General features: G+C 42.3%; 2 protein-coding genes across 6 annotated transcripts in view; one reads left to right on the forward strand and one right to left on the reverse strand.

Annotated features, from left to right (window-relative positions):
- Positions 1–14,801, reverse strand: part of MOB3B (MOB kinase activator 3B) — a 256,664-nt gene that overhangs the window by 199,135 nt on the left and 42,728 nt on the right. The gene's annotated exons all lie outside the window — the stretch shown is intronic.
- IFNK (interferon kappa) overlaps positions 1–14,801 on the forward strand; it is a 219,328-nt gene that overhangs the window by 168,730 nt on the left and 35,797 nt on the right. The window lies entirely within an intron of this gene.

The following is a 14,801-nucleotide window of genomic DNA, read 5'->3' on the forward strand; positions in this document are numbered from 1 at the left end:
TGGGATAGGGAGGGTGGGAGGGAGACACAAGAGGGAAGAGATATGGGAACATATGTATATGTATAACTGATTCACTTTGTTATAAAGCAGAAACTAACACACCATTGTAAAGCAATTATACTCCAATAAAGATGTTAAAAAAAAAAAAGAATATCCAATTCACAGAGGCTCCCTGAAAAAAAATATTAAATAATAATAGTACATTTCAATTTAAAGTAAATTAAACTAAGAACAAAGTAAGATAAACAATGAGCAAAGAAGATAATAAAAATATTAAATTTATAAACACCCATACTATTTAAATTTTTTTAAGATTAATGGAGGGGAGAAGTTATAAACAACTTGGAACTAAAATATTAGATAGCAATAATATGGAAGTATGATTACCTTAAAGTATTTTAAGGTCCTTGTGTTGTTTGGTAGAAGAATAGCAATTTTGAAGAATAAAAGTTTTTAAAGCTAAGCATGCATATTATAATTTTAGGGGAAATGAAAGTGGGGATGGGGAAGAAGAAATGTAATGTATAACTTCCAAAGTAAAAGTGGGGAGGAAAAGGAAAAAAAAGAACACTCATATAAGATGTGTACAGATAAATAAAATCAGAAAGAATTTGCCATGGGCAGATCCTCATTAAAGGAAATTTAAAGATTGTAGTTCAAGCCAAGGAAATTGATCACAGATGAAAGACATATAAAAGAAGCTAGAAGAAGGAACTGAGTGGATACAAGAAGATACAAGATATAAGATCCCAAGCTATAAGAAAATTAAGAGGACAGAAAGTGGTAAATATATAGGCAAATCAATACAAGCATTGACTCTATAGAAGAATAAAAGAAGCAATACCTTGTGGGATTTTTAAAAGAAAAGAAATATATAGACTTAAAATATACAAAATGACTAGCATACGAGGGGGCAGAAATGGGAAAGGTGTTGTTCAGAGTAAAGTAAAGATATTGATCGCTTTAGATTTTGGTAAGTAAAAGATACAAGCTATAATTACTAGGTTAACCACTAAAAGGATAAAAAACAGATGGTATAATTTTCAGAGTGGTACAGAAAAAAAAGTGGAGTGAGACAACAAACTCAGTCAAGCCAAAAGAAGACAAGAAAAGAGAAAAGAAACATAGAACTTGGGGGACAAATAGAAAGCACAAAAGACTCTGGCAGACATGAATTAAAATATATCAGTAACGTTGACAAATGCAAGGTCATTACATTTTCCAGTTTAAAAAATGGTAAATTTGAACAACTCCTGGGGCAGGCGAAGTCACATAAATGAGTAAACAGCAGGTACAGGAAAGCGACAGCTCAAATGAAAGGGTAACTGATACTTCCTCAGGGCAGGGGAGACAACAGAGTATAGTGGGGCCTGGGGTAAACTGGTGAGAGAATATCTGTCTGAAGAAGGCTGTTCTCATGGATTGCTGCCATGTGGGAATATAGCCCAGTGCTATGTATGTCAACTTTCAAACAAAGCTGGAAATTCTGAGTTTTATGGGAAATCTGATTTTTAAACATAGGCTATTAGTTTTTTAAAAAAGCAATTCTTGAAAGAAAAAAAAGAATATGCTATTAACTCAGTGAATGGAAGAAAAGGAAATAAAATGAAACAAGCAACCAAGCAAAGAAAAGGCACAATAAATAAAATGAAGAAACAAAGACATAAAACAAAAGAAAAAGAGAGCCACCTCTGGCAGCCTTTGCAGCACAAATGGAAGTGATGGCTTCTACTAAACACCCACTGTGATCCACACCCTGTAATTTCCACCCTGTTCAACCTTATCATTTGGCTGAAGAGACCTAACATTAAAGGATGGGAAAAACACTGAATAATCCAAACATAAAGTACACGGAGCACCAGTGGTGATTGAAAACTCCAAATAATGTCTGGATGTTTATTCCATCAGTTCTGCTCACACCAAGTCTCCTCTGGGGTTTACTGGATACCTGGGCTCATCTACCTGTTAATAAAAATAGTGATGTTAAAAGATACCTGAAAGGATGGAGGAGGAAGCAGAGAAGGGAAAAGAAGAATCAAGGATGTTCACCTTATGTGACTCTGAGTCTGTTATTTGAGCCGGTTCCTGGAATGTCAGTTCTTCCCCATGGCCTGTGAGGTAAGGTCCCAAATGTTCAGCGTGGCTTCCAAGGCCTTTCAGACCTGGCTTATTGCAACCCCTGTCTCCACACCTTTGCCCAGGCTGCTGCCCCTGCCAGGATTCCTGTAGTCTCCCCGTCCACACTGCAGACCAAACCCACTCCCAAGTGAAGCATTCTCTAAAGGTTGCTTAAGGTGCCTGATGAAATCCCTGTATGAGGAATACATCTCATGGCTATTTTTAAACTTAGTCGGGCTCTGCAAAAATATGTGTAATGAGACAAAGACAATTGTGTTCATCATAATGCCAGAAGGCCTGAGGGTAAATGGATTGGCCTGACGGGGCTGCTCCCAGCAGGGGATGCAGCTATGGTTGGGACTGGACTCTTTTCCCAGAGGTTCTTGCCTGTGGACGGGCCTCCTGCTGAAGCTGTCTCACCAACTGGAAAGCAGAGCTACAGTGCCTATGGTCTAATCTCTGTGGGCTGTACCTAAATATTCTAAGGCTTAAAAGAGAATACAGGACTTCCCTCGTGGAGCAGTGGTTAAGAATCCGCCTGCCAATGCAGCGGACACGGGTTCGATCCCTGGTCCGGGAAGATCCCACGTGCCACAGAGCAACTAAGCCCATGAGCCACAACTACTGAGCCTGTGCACTGCAACGAAGAGTAGCCCCGGCTCTCTGCAACTAGAGAAAGCCCACGTGCAGCAATGAAGACCCAACGCAGCCAAAAATAAATAAATAAATCGATAGATAGATAGACAGAAATTCACCAAGACCTAAATAAAAAAAAAGAGAGAATACAAAGAGAAAAGCATACAAATGAACAAATGCTTAAGTAAATGTCTATAAATATATGATGCTTACTTGTTAATTTTTAAATCTAATATTCAAAGATACTTTATTCTATATGGTAAATTACGTTGTCTCACTTTTTAAGAACACGTGAATGCGTTAACTCCTGAGAAATCAGAGCAATCATGAATTGAATGAGTTAATTATAGTCAGTTTCAAAAGCCAAATTATAAGAACGCTTTTCATTTCTTTCAGCAGAAACTACATTTAACGTGGGCTGTGGGCGAACGTTGAAATGTTCGGCATGTGTGTGGGCAGAAGAGGACCCAGGGCCTCAGAAAGAAGGCCATGAAGACCTGGTCCCGTGTACAGTTGTAGGGGATGCGGAGGGCTGATGGGACATGAAGCAGTGCAGGGGGCATGGCAGAGGGCTGGTCATGGCTGAGGTGGGCCCCTCCTCTGTCCCCCACCTCTCATGAAATCATTAATAAAACTACAGGCCCAGGAAAATGCTGATTTCCATTGGATTTCTTGCAGAAATGGAACAAGGATAAGGCTCAGAATCCAGGTCGGATTCTGAGTAAAAGTGAGGAGGCTACATGATTCAGCAGCAGGGGCAGAGAAGGAAAAGGGGGGCCAGAGAAGGGGTGAGGGGGGCAGAGAATGAAAAGGGGGGCCAGAGCAGGGGTGAGGGGGGCAGAGAAGGAAAAGGGGGTCCAGAGCAGGGGTGAAGGGCCATGTTGAACTCACAGCACCAGGAACTGGGGTTCAGGCCAAGTTCTCCCTAAGCCTTTGAGGGGCAGGAGTGCCCCAATGAGACCTGTTACCTGCATTTCATGATGGATGCTCTTCTGAAAAAGTGCAACAAGTCAAGATTGTCTGGTGCCAAAGACAGATTGGAAATAAAAGTGATCAGGCGTCCTTCATAAGGGCTCACCTTCAGAGAGTCAAGCTAATGAAGAGAGAAGGGGGAGGGGCTAGACAGCACAGAAGCCCTTGATCCAACAAGGTCTCCCAGGGTTTCCATGGAGGCCTGCTGCCTACCAGGTGCGGGCTGAGGAGGCGGTCTTCATGTTTCCAGTTAGAATGGACCAATATTAAAACCAAAGTGGAACAAAAAACCTGGGTGGGGCAGGAAACCATAGGAAGTGCATGTTTCTCCCTGTGCAAAGCTGATGGGTGGGAAGCAGAAAACAGAGTAGACTAAAGTCCATTATTGTGAGCTTATTTTTACTTTACATAAAAAACATAAAGAACTTGGAAACTATTGGCTGTCAGCCTCCAACTTCGAAGTCACTCTAACCCATCCACATTAAAGGGCCACCCTAAAGCCTCCCCTGCAGCAGTCCCAGGAGGATTCCCTTCTGTTTGGTCCAGAGGTTGTTCCTGCTGCATTTCAGGCCTGCCCACCTCCTGAGCCCTGTACCTGCCCTGTGGGCTCGATACCTGCACAAATCAACCCCTATGCCCCCTCCATACATTTCTTCTCTTGCTCTCTCAGAACTCAGGATCCCATGCATCCTGGGGCTTTGTCTGCAGGCACTCATATCCAGGTATTGGTCACGAGGGGACCAGCCAGTAAACTATCAATACATCCACACAGCCAGGGCCCGGTGTCCCCCTTGGAAGGGCTAGCCTGGGACTCTGAGACATACGGTGACAGTGACCATACACCTCAGTTCATGAAAACTTGGCTCAGCCTTTAACAGCACATGAACCACCCTAGAAAGTCAGCCTTGCCGCTGTTTTTGAACAGACTTCCAAGCTCTAGACTGGCATTTTCCATTGCCAGGTGGACAGTTTCAGCGGGACGTCTCGTTGGTATCCAGTCCACATGTTGGTAACATGTCAATAACCATAAGGACCATAGTCAATACTCCTATATATCACTTACTCTATATTATTAACTATTGTTAACCATAAAAGTACAAACTCCCGGGCTTCCCTGGTGGCGCAGAGGCTGAGAATCTGCCTGCCAATGCAGGGGACATGGGTTCGAGCCTTGGTCTGGGAGGATCCCACATGCCGCGGAGCAGCTGGGCCCGTGAGCCACAACTACTGAGCCTGCGCATCTGGAGCCTGTGCTCCACAGCAAGAGAGGCCGCGATAGTGAGAGCCCCGCGCACCGCGATGAAGAATGGCCCCCGCTTGCTGCAACTGGAGAAAGCCCTCACACAGAAACGAAGACCCAACACAGCCAAAAATAAAAAAAAAATTTAAAAAAAAAGAACAATTTCATTAAAAAAAAAAACAAAAGTACAAACTGCCTGAGCTGTTATTCAAGCCTCTTTACAATAAAAGGGTCCAAAACCTACATTAAATTTGTCCCATCAGTATTTCTTGAGCACCTGCTAGATCAGGCTGGGTTTGCTGGGGTGAACAAAACAAACATAATTCTAATCTTAATGGAGCTTATAATCCGGTGAGGGAAAAGCCATTAAACACACACACACACACACACACACACACACACCACGATATATAATTACAACTTGTGCTGTGTGCTAAGAATGACAGAGCAAGTGTTACAAGAGAGTACAGTGGGGCAAGGGCTAGTTTAGATGCTGGGCCCAGAACTCTGGTTTCCAAGTCAATGCTCCACTGAGCATCCTGGAAGCAATGAAGAGAAATAATTTCCTGTATCACGGGCAGTCACGTCCCAAATGAACGGAAGCATAACTGGATCAAGCATAATTGATGGTAGTCCCGGGGCATCCAAGCATCAGGGTTTCACGTTTGATTATACCTTTCACCTGGCACTCAAGGTCCCACATTCTGACTACAACCTAGTTTTCCAGCTTTGTGTCAGTTCTGCGGTTCTAAAGGCGAGGAGCAGAAAGCCATCTGGGCTAGTGGAAGAGGAGAGTGGTGCTTTTAAGAATATAACAGCAATAAGGAAAACATAGGACTTGGTCTGTTTGAATTGGAATGAGAGCCAAGGCAGCTTGAGAGTCCTCAGCGTAGGGAGACAATTCTCCATGTTGTTTCTGCAAGTCTGATCCCCAGACTATCTCTTCTGGAATGTTCCCCTTAGCAAACAACCTAGGAAGCTAGAGACAGTGTCCCGCTCCAGATCAGAGGGCACATTTGTTTCCTGATCAGCAGAGTAAAGACAGGGAACAACCCCAGCCCAGAGAAGATCTGTCTACACTCCAGGGTAATAAAGATAATGGCACTGTCTCTGGAGGGGAGGATGGGTGGGTCCCCCTATAAAATTGGGGGTTTCCTAAGTTCAGTACTGCTGAGCTGGGGAACAGGCCCCTGTGTGCACAGCACCCACCTGGGCCCACATCCACATCACCCCCATGGGACTTGAGGGGCAAGGGGAACTCATGTGAACAGGAAGTTCACACTGCCTGAGGGACCACGAGTCGTAAACTACCTAGATGCTCGTGATCTAGTAGCTCCCCTCTCTAGCCTGCTCCTTAGGGACTGCTTGGTCACTTGACCCTTACGAGCACGAGTTTGAAGATCTCCACTCTTGTGTTTGCTATTGATGACTCAACTATTTCCACAGGTTCTCCAGGTACATCTTTCTCACCTCGATGCTGTGTATCTTTTCTCTGCCTTATAACATGGTTTCTGCCAAATCACGGTCTCTGTCTTCTCTAATTTGGGTTGCTTATGGCCTTTTAGGTGCATCCTTTCAGCTTTCACTGCTGTCTGATAATCTTTATTTCCAATATCAGATTTCTGAGGAAAATAACCTATTGCACCAACCTGTCTCTGATGGGACAGAGATTTTCAAGCCAGGCCAGTCCATAGGTCTGTTAATATGCAAACTGGCTCCCCTTGAGTCAGGTGATGATTATTTATCTGTTGTCTTTCAGCCTCACAACTGCCCTCCTTTACTCTGCTCTGTATCGCCCCTGGGGCTGGAAGTCTGCAAATGACTTTCCCGAAGTCCCTTACCAACTGGTCTCCTATTATGTTGTAAACATGGGAAGAGAGGAGGGAGAGCATCAGGTAGAATAAAGACAAAATCTTCCTGAATTTAGCTCTTACAGGCTGGCAGCTGTTGTAACAGCAGCAAGAATAGGGTGACTCAGAACTCTAACCGTCCCACCTAACTCGGCTCAACATTCAGCCCAGCAGTTGTCAGGGTACCGTGCAAACATGATTTTTTACACAGAGATTCAAGACTGGTGTCACATCTACAGAGAGTTCATAATACACCCACTGAGTGGCACTGACTTAATCACACAGGGCGCTCTTTTGCATACCCAGCAGAACTGCATGACATCGTGGTGGGCACACCGTGGGAAGCCCAGCTTACAGAATGTACATTTCAAGGCTGCCTGTGCCCGCTTATCTCACACCAGGGTTAGGAGGAGGACTGGCCTAGGGTTGTAGCCATCCTATGGCAGGGACTCAAAATCATTCCTACTTATTCTGGAAAGAATGGTAACTTGCACAGACTAAAGGGGCGAGCCATGATGTTTCAAACGTCTGGTGGGGATTTTAGATAATTTTGATTCCCATCTTCACTTTGGAAAATTTAGATGCTGCCATCAGGTTTTCTTTCCAGCCATCTTGGGCTTATTTTTCAGTTTTTCTCTGCTGTTTCATACTCACATGTATCTTTTTGCCCTAGCACAGCCTTTTGTCAACAGTATTCCCTTTTACTCCTCCTGGTCTGTCCTCCTCTTTCACTTGTGATTTACCTCCCTTGTCACTTAAGCTTTCTCAGCTATGCACAGAAACCCAACAGAAGCCTTTTGTGTGGGGGGATTCCTTCCCTCCCAGGCAGTTCTGAAAGCAACAGGTGCCCCTGCAGAGGCTTCGGTTGGACCTTAGACCTATACCCAGCAGCTGCTAATCCTGGGCTCTCACTCTTTTTTAAAAGCAGTAAAATGGACTTCCGTCAAAACCAAGTGTGCTGGAGGTTAACTCTCTCATCTTGAACTCAAGCCACTCTTGCCTCGAAATTTTCCAAAAACACTAAGCTCATTTCTCTCACCACGGGAGAAGAGAAAGACTATGCTACTGGTACAGAACACTGCTTACGTTGGAGGTGGCATGGATTTCCCTAATCAGCAGATAAATGCAAACTGCACGTGTGGGTGGGGTGGGAGTTGGAGGGTTCTTTGCAGGGTGCCAGAGCTGCAGGTAAAAGCACACATTTCCCTAGCTGGGAACAGGCCCTGGAGAGGGAACAACGCCACACCAGATGAGAATCTATTTCCCCTTTGTCCATGAAGGCATTAAGGCTCAATACTATAAGAGTAATGTCCACCTGTAAAAGAATACACAAACTAGATTCTCTACACTATCAACACAGATGTATCTCTAAAACAATCATGAAAATTAAAAAAAAAAAACTATAAAACTTGATTTTATGTTGTTTATGGACTCATTCATATATACAGCAAAAGTAAAAATAAAAAAAAAAATGCAGGGGATCAATGTTTACCAAGTGCAAGAGTTGCTACTCTGGAGAGGAGTAATAAAGAATGGGGGTGCAGCTTTAGATGTATCTGTAATGGTTCATTTCTTTAATAAAAAGAGAGATCTAAGCTTTTGCAGCAAATTGTTTACATCTGTAGATGTAGGCCGTGTGCATTTAGGTGTGTACTATATTATTTTCTGTATATTTCTGTTTGTTTGAAATACTTCATGACATAAATAATTAAAACATGAGAAACGGGGATTGTACAGTTGCATTCTCCAAATTACACACCTCCCGTTAAGCCCTGGAAGATGAGATTGATAGAGAAAGTTATGAAATCACATTCACTGAAATGTAATAGAGAACAAAAGACAGAAATAGGCACACATCTGTTTCAAAAATTATTTAGGATCCACAGATTCAATGCAATCCCTATCAAACTACCAATGGCATTCTTCACAGAATTAGAACAAAAAATTTTACAATTCGTATGGAAATACAAAAGACTCCCAACAGCCAAAGCAATCTTGAGAAAGAAAAACAAAGTTGGAGGAATCAGGCTCCCTGACTTCAAACTGTACCACAAAGCTACAGTTATCAAGACAGTATGATACTGGAACAAAAACAGAAATATAGATCAATGGTACAGGATAGAATGCCCAGAGATAAACCCATGCACATATGGGCACCTAATTTACGACAAAGGAGGCAAGAACATACAATGGAGAAAAGACAGCCTCTTCAATAAGTGGTGCTGGGAAAACTGGACAGCTACATGTAGAAGAATGAAATTAGAACACTCCCTAACACCATACACAAAAATGAACTCCAAATGGATTAAAGACTTAAATGTAAGACCAGATACTATAAAACTCTTAGAGGAAAATATAGGAAAAACACTCTTTGACATAAATCACAGCAAGATCTTTTTTGACCCACCTCCTAGAGTAACGGAAATAAAAACAAAAATAAACAAATGGAGTGTTTTTATCATAAATGGGTGTTGAATTTTGTCAAAACTTTTTCTGACTCTATTGAGACGATCACAGGATTTTTATTGCTTAATTTATTAATGTGGTGTATCACATTGATTGATTTGCATGTATTGAAGAATCCTTGCATACTTGGGATAAATCCCACTTGATCATGGTGTATGATCCTTTTAATGTGTTGTTGGATTCTGTTTTCTAGTATTTTGTTCAGGATTTTTGCACCTATGTTCATCGGTGATATTGGTCTATAATTTTCTTTTTTTGGTTTTGGTATCAGGGTGATGGTGGCTTCATAGAATGAATTTGGGAGTGTTTCTCCCTCTGCAATTTTTTGGAAGAGTCTGAGAAGGATCGGTATTAGCTCTTCTCTAAATGTTTGATAGAATTCACCTGTGAAGCCATCTGATCATGGACTTTTGTCTGTTGGAAGATTTTTAATTACAGTTTCAATTTCATTACTTGTGATAGGTCTGTTTATATTTTATAATTCTTCCTGGTTCAGTCTTGGAAAATTGTACCTTTCCAAGAATTTGCCCATTTTTTCGTGGTTGTCCATTTTATTGGCATATAGTTGTTTGTAGCAGTCTCTTATAATCCTTTGTGTTTCTGCAGTGTCAGTTGTGAGTTCTCCTTTTCCATTTCTAATTTTACTGATTTGCGTTCTCTCCCATCTTTTCTTGATGAGTCTGGCTAAGGGTTTACCAATTTTGTTTATCTTCTCAAAGAACCAGCTTTTTGTTTTATTGATCTTTGCTATTGTTTTCTTCATTTCTATTTCATCTATTTCTGCTCTGATTTTTATGATTTCTTTCCTTCTACTGACTTTGGGTTTTCTTTGTTCTTCTTTCTCTAGTTGTTTTAAGTGTAGGGTTAGATCGTTTATTTGAGATTTTTCTTGTTTCTTGAGGTGAGATTGAATTGCTATAAACTTCCCTCTTAGAACTGCTTTTGCTGCATCCCATAGGTTTTGGGTCGTCCTGTTTTCATTGTCATTTGTTTCTATGTATTTCTTTTACTTCTTCTTTGATTTCTTCAGTGATCTCTTGGTTATTTAGTAGCACACTGTTTAGCCTCCATGTATTTGTGTTTTTTACAGTTTTTTTCCTGTAATTGATTTCCAATCTCATAGCATTGTGGTCAGAAAAGATGCCTGATACAATTTCAATTTTCTTAAATTTACCAAGGCTTGATTTGTGACCCAAGATGTGATCTATCCTGGAGATGTTCCATGTGCACTTGAGAAGAAAGTGTAATCTGATGTTTTTGGATGGAATGTCCTATAAATATCAATTAAATCTATCTGGTCTATTGTGTCATTTAAAGCTTGTGTTTCCTTATTTATTTTCTGCTTGGATGACCTGTCCATTGGTATAAGTGGGGTGTTCAAGTCCCCTACTATTATTGTGTTACTGTCAGTTTCTCGTTTCATGGTTGTTAGCATTTGTCTTATGTAGTGAGGTGCTCCTATGTTGGGTGCATAAACATTTATAATTGTTATATCTTCTTCTTGGATTGATCCTTTGATCACTATGTAGTGTCCCTCCTTATCTCTTGTAACAGGCTTTATTTTAAAGTCATTTTATGGAGCTCAATATCAAAAAAACAAACAACCCAATTAAAACATGGGCAGAAGACCTAAATAGACATTTCACCAAGGAAGACATACAGATGGCCAATAGGCACATGAAAAGATGCTCAACATCACTAATTATCAGAGAAATGCAAATCAAAATTACAATGAGGTATCACCTCACACAGGTCAGAATGGCCATTATCAAAAAATCTAGAAACAGTAAATGCTGGAAAGGGTGTGGTGAAAAGGGAACCCTCCTGCACTGTTGGTGGGAATGTAAATTGATACAACCACTATGGAGAACAGTATAGAGGTTCCTTAAAAAACTAAAAATAGAACTACCATATCATCCAGCAATCCCACTACTGGGCATATACCCAGAGAAAACCATAATTCAAAAAGACACATGTACCACAATGTTCACTGCCGCACTATTTACAATAGCCAGGACATAGAAGCAACCTAAATGTCCATCGACAGATGAATGGATAAAGAAGATGTGGCACATATATACAATGGAATATTACTCAGCCATAGAAACAAACAAACTAGAGTCTGTCATACATAGTGAAGTAAGTCAGAAAGAGAAAAACAAATACCATATGCTAATGCATATATATGGAATCTAAAAAAAAAGAAAAAAAATGGTACTGATGAACCTAGTTGCAGGGCAGGAATAAAGATGTAGACATAGAGAATGGACTTGAGGACATGGGGTGGGAGGGGGAAGTTGGGGCGAAATGAGTGTAGCATCCACCTATATACACTACTGAATGTAAAACAGTTAGCTAGTGGGAAGCAGCAGCATAGCACAGGGAGATCAGCTCGGTTCTTTGCAATGACCTAGATGGGTGGGATAGGGAGGATGGGAGGGAAGCTCAAGAGGGAGGGGATATGGGGACATGTGTATGCATATGGCTGATTCACATCGTTGTACAACAGAAAATAACACAGCATTGTGAAGCAATTATACTCCAGTAAAGATCTATTTAAAAAAAATTATTTAGGAATGGTCTGAGCCATCCTGCACACAGAGTACCCAGAGTGCTCTTTCTAAAGCCCAAATCTGATCAGGACCCCATGCTCAGGGTCCTCAAGGGCTCTCTCTTGCCTTCCAAAGCATGTCGCCACAGCCTAGAGCACCTCTTCTGATCTGGATCCTGCTCATCCCTCCTTGGACTCAATGCCACCATATCCATTACTTTGAACTCAATACCCCAGTCAGAATATACTTCTCAGGTGCCCCCAGAGCACCATTCTCTGATTTCTGGGCATTTGAGCGTGCAGCATCCTCTGTCTGCCTTGAGCACTGTCCTCCTTTGGCACTGCCTGACCCCTGCCCTTTGCTCCCTCCCACCCACTCTTCGGTTATGAGATTAGACCCACTTCTGGGAAGCTACCCCTGCCTCCCCAAATCTGAATTAGGTATCTTTATTCTGTACTTCCCAAATCATAACTCTTATCAAAATGGAAGCCAACTGCCTGGCGGTCTCTTCTCCCACTAGAGAGAGAGCTCCACGTCAACAGGGACTGTATTCTGCTGTCCTATGCATGCCTCGCACATGGCATAATGCCTGGCACCCAGGAATCATCCGTAAATATTTGTTGGTGACTGGGAGAGTGCATGAGTGACTGGATGAATGAATGGATCTATAAATGGGACTAATTAGCTTTCCTAGTCACTTCCAACCCAGTGTCAAAGGGCCCAATAATCAGTTCATTTTCTGACAAACATAAAAATCTTAGTGAAAATCTTTCAACCATTTTTTGATTTCTTAAAATGATCACGTTTTAGTTAATCAAATCTAGCAGGCCAGATTAAAAGCTATCACAGGATTATTCAAAGCAAAGGTTATTCAAAACTGGTAGACATTGGGGCAAAGAATAAGATAACATTTTACAAATTTATTATAATAATAACCTCCCAGTGATTACTCTATTAATTCTTTATGGTAATGTAACAAGACATCAGGACCAACAGCACAGCTAAAGCTCAAAAGAGGGAATGTGTCTCTTGTGCTCACCATTATGAAACAGCAATACAGCCAAACTTATGCCACTGACACACTTTCCCTCTGTGCTGTAAATAAAAAGTATCACCTGGCTGGGCCTCTGCAGACCTGGGTCCTCTTATTTAAGGTCTTTGACCAACATAGAATTCCATGGCATTGCTTTGACACCATCTGGTCCAATCCCCCTACTGCAGGTGACGAAACTGAGGCCCATGTCTTAGTGAATAAACAGGTAAAGAAGACCTACTATGTGTCAGGAGAAGTTCTAGGCCCGGGGGAGACAGGATGAATGAGACACACAATCCCTGCCCTGAAGATCCTCATGGTTTAGTGAGGGTGGTTTAAACACAAACACATACACACACATGCACAATCACAATCACAATGACATATTGAAAGTATTCTCTTGTGTGTTTGCAGAATTATGAGTTTGCTCAAAGAGGAAGAAGCAACTAAGAGTATTTAAGAGGACCCAAGAAAAGCTTCCCAAAGGAGATGAGATTTGAACTTGGTCATTTAAAGATGAGTAGGAGTTTGGCAGGAGACAAGAAAGGGCATTCAGGGCAGAAGGAAAAGCATATATACAAAGACATAGTGTGAAAGCACTTGATCTGCTGGGGGAGAAGCTAGTGGACTTAACGGATGGCAGTAAGGAGTGGGAGAGGAGGGTTAGAGAGATTACATTATGGCCCTAAGGTTTCATAGTAGAATAGCTCCAAGGCCCACCTAACCTGGTTTCTTTTTTGTTTGTTTGTTTGTTTTAATAGCCACTTTATCTATTTATTTATTTTTGGCTGTGTTGGGTCTTCGTTTCTGTGCGAGGGCTTTCTCTAGTTGCGGCAAGCGGGGGCCACTCTTCATTGCGGTGCGCGGGCCTTTCACTATCGCGGCCCCTCCCGTTCCGGGGCACAGGCTCCAGACGCGCAGGCTCAGTAGTTGTGCCTCAGGGGCCCAGTTGCTCCGCGGCATGTGGGATCTTCCCAGACCAGGGCTCGAACCCGTGTCCCCTGCATTAGCAGGCGGATTCTCAACTACTGCGCCACCAGGGAAGCCTAACCTGGTTTCTTGACTCTCCTTCTAGGGGTCTTTTCACTGGACCTTGAGGCCCTTACTGCCAATGAAATGCAGCCATCTGAAACTACGATTGCATTTAATAAATACCATCAGATGCTGTGGGCACCATGGGAAGCTCAAGGGGAGGCCAGATGGAAGCACAGAAAGTGAAATAGGAGGAGGATTATAACAACAATGACGACAACCAGAACAAAAAGATTATTTATCGAAGCCCCAAATAGCACGTCATACAGCCATTTTTTTTTTTAAATAAATTTATTTATTTATTTTTGGCTGCATTGGGTCTTCGCTGTTCCACGTGGGTTTTCTCTATTTGCGTCAGCAGGGGCTAGGTGCACACGCTTCTCATTGCCATTGCTTCTCTTTGTTGTGGAGCACGGGATCTAGGCGCACAGGCTTCAGTAGTTGTGGCACGTGGGCTCAGTAGTTATGGCGCACAGGCTCTAGAGCACAGGCTCAGTAGTTGTGGTGCACGAGCTTAGTTGCTCCACTGCATGTGGGATCTTCCCAGATGAGGGCTCGAACCCATGTCCCCTGCATTGGCAGGCAGATTCTTAACCACTGCACCACCAGGGAAGTCCCCAGCCATTTTTTTTTAATTTAGAAAATTAAACAAATAAAATAAATACAGTATGCTAACACATATATATGGAATCTAAGGGAAAATAAAGGTCATGAAGCACCTAGTGGCAAGACGGGAATAAAGACACAGACCTACTAGAGAATGGACTTGAGGATATGGGGAGGGGGAGGAGTAAGATGTGACAGGGTGAGAGACTGGCATAGACATATATACACTACCAAATGTAAAATAGATAGCTAGTGGGAAGCAGCCGCATAGCACAGGGAGATCAGCTCTGTGCTTT

The sequence above is a fragment of the Balaenoptera physalus genome (assembly GCF_965194825.1).
Source record: "Balaenoptera physalus genome assembly, chromosome: 7".
NCBI lineage: Eukaryota > Metazoa > Chordata > Mammalia > Artiodactyla > Balaenopteridae > Balaenoptera > Balaenoptera physalus.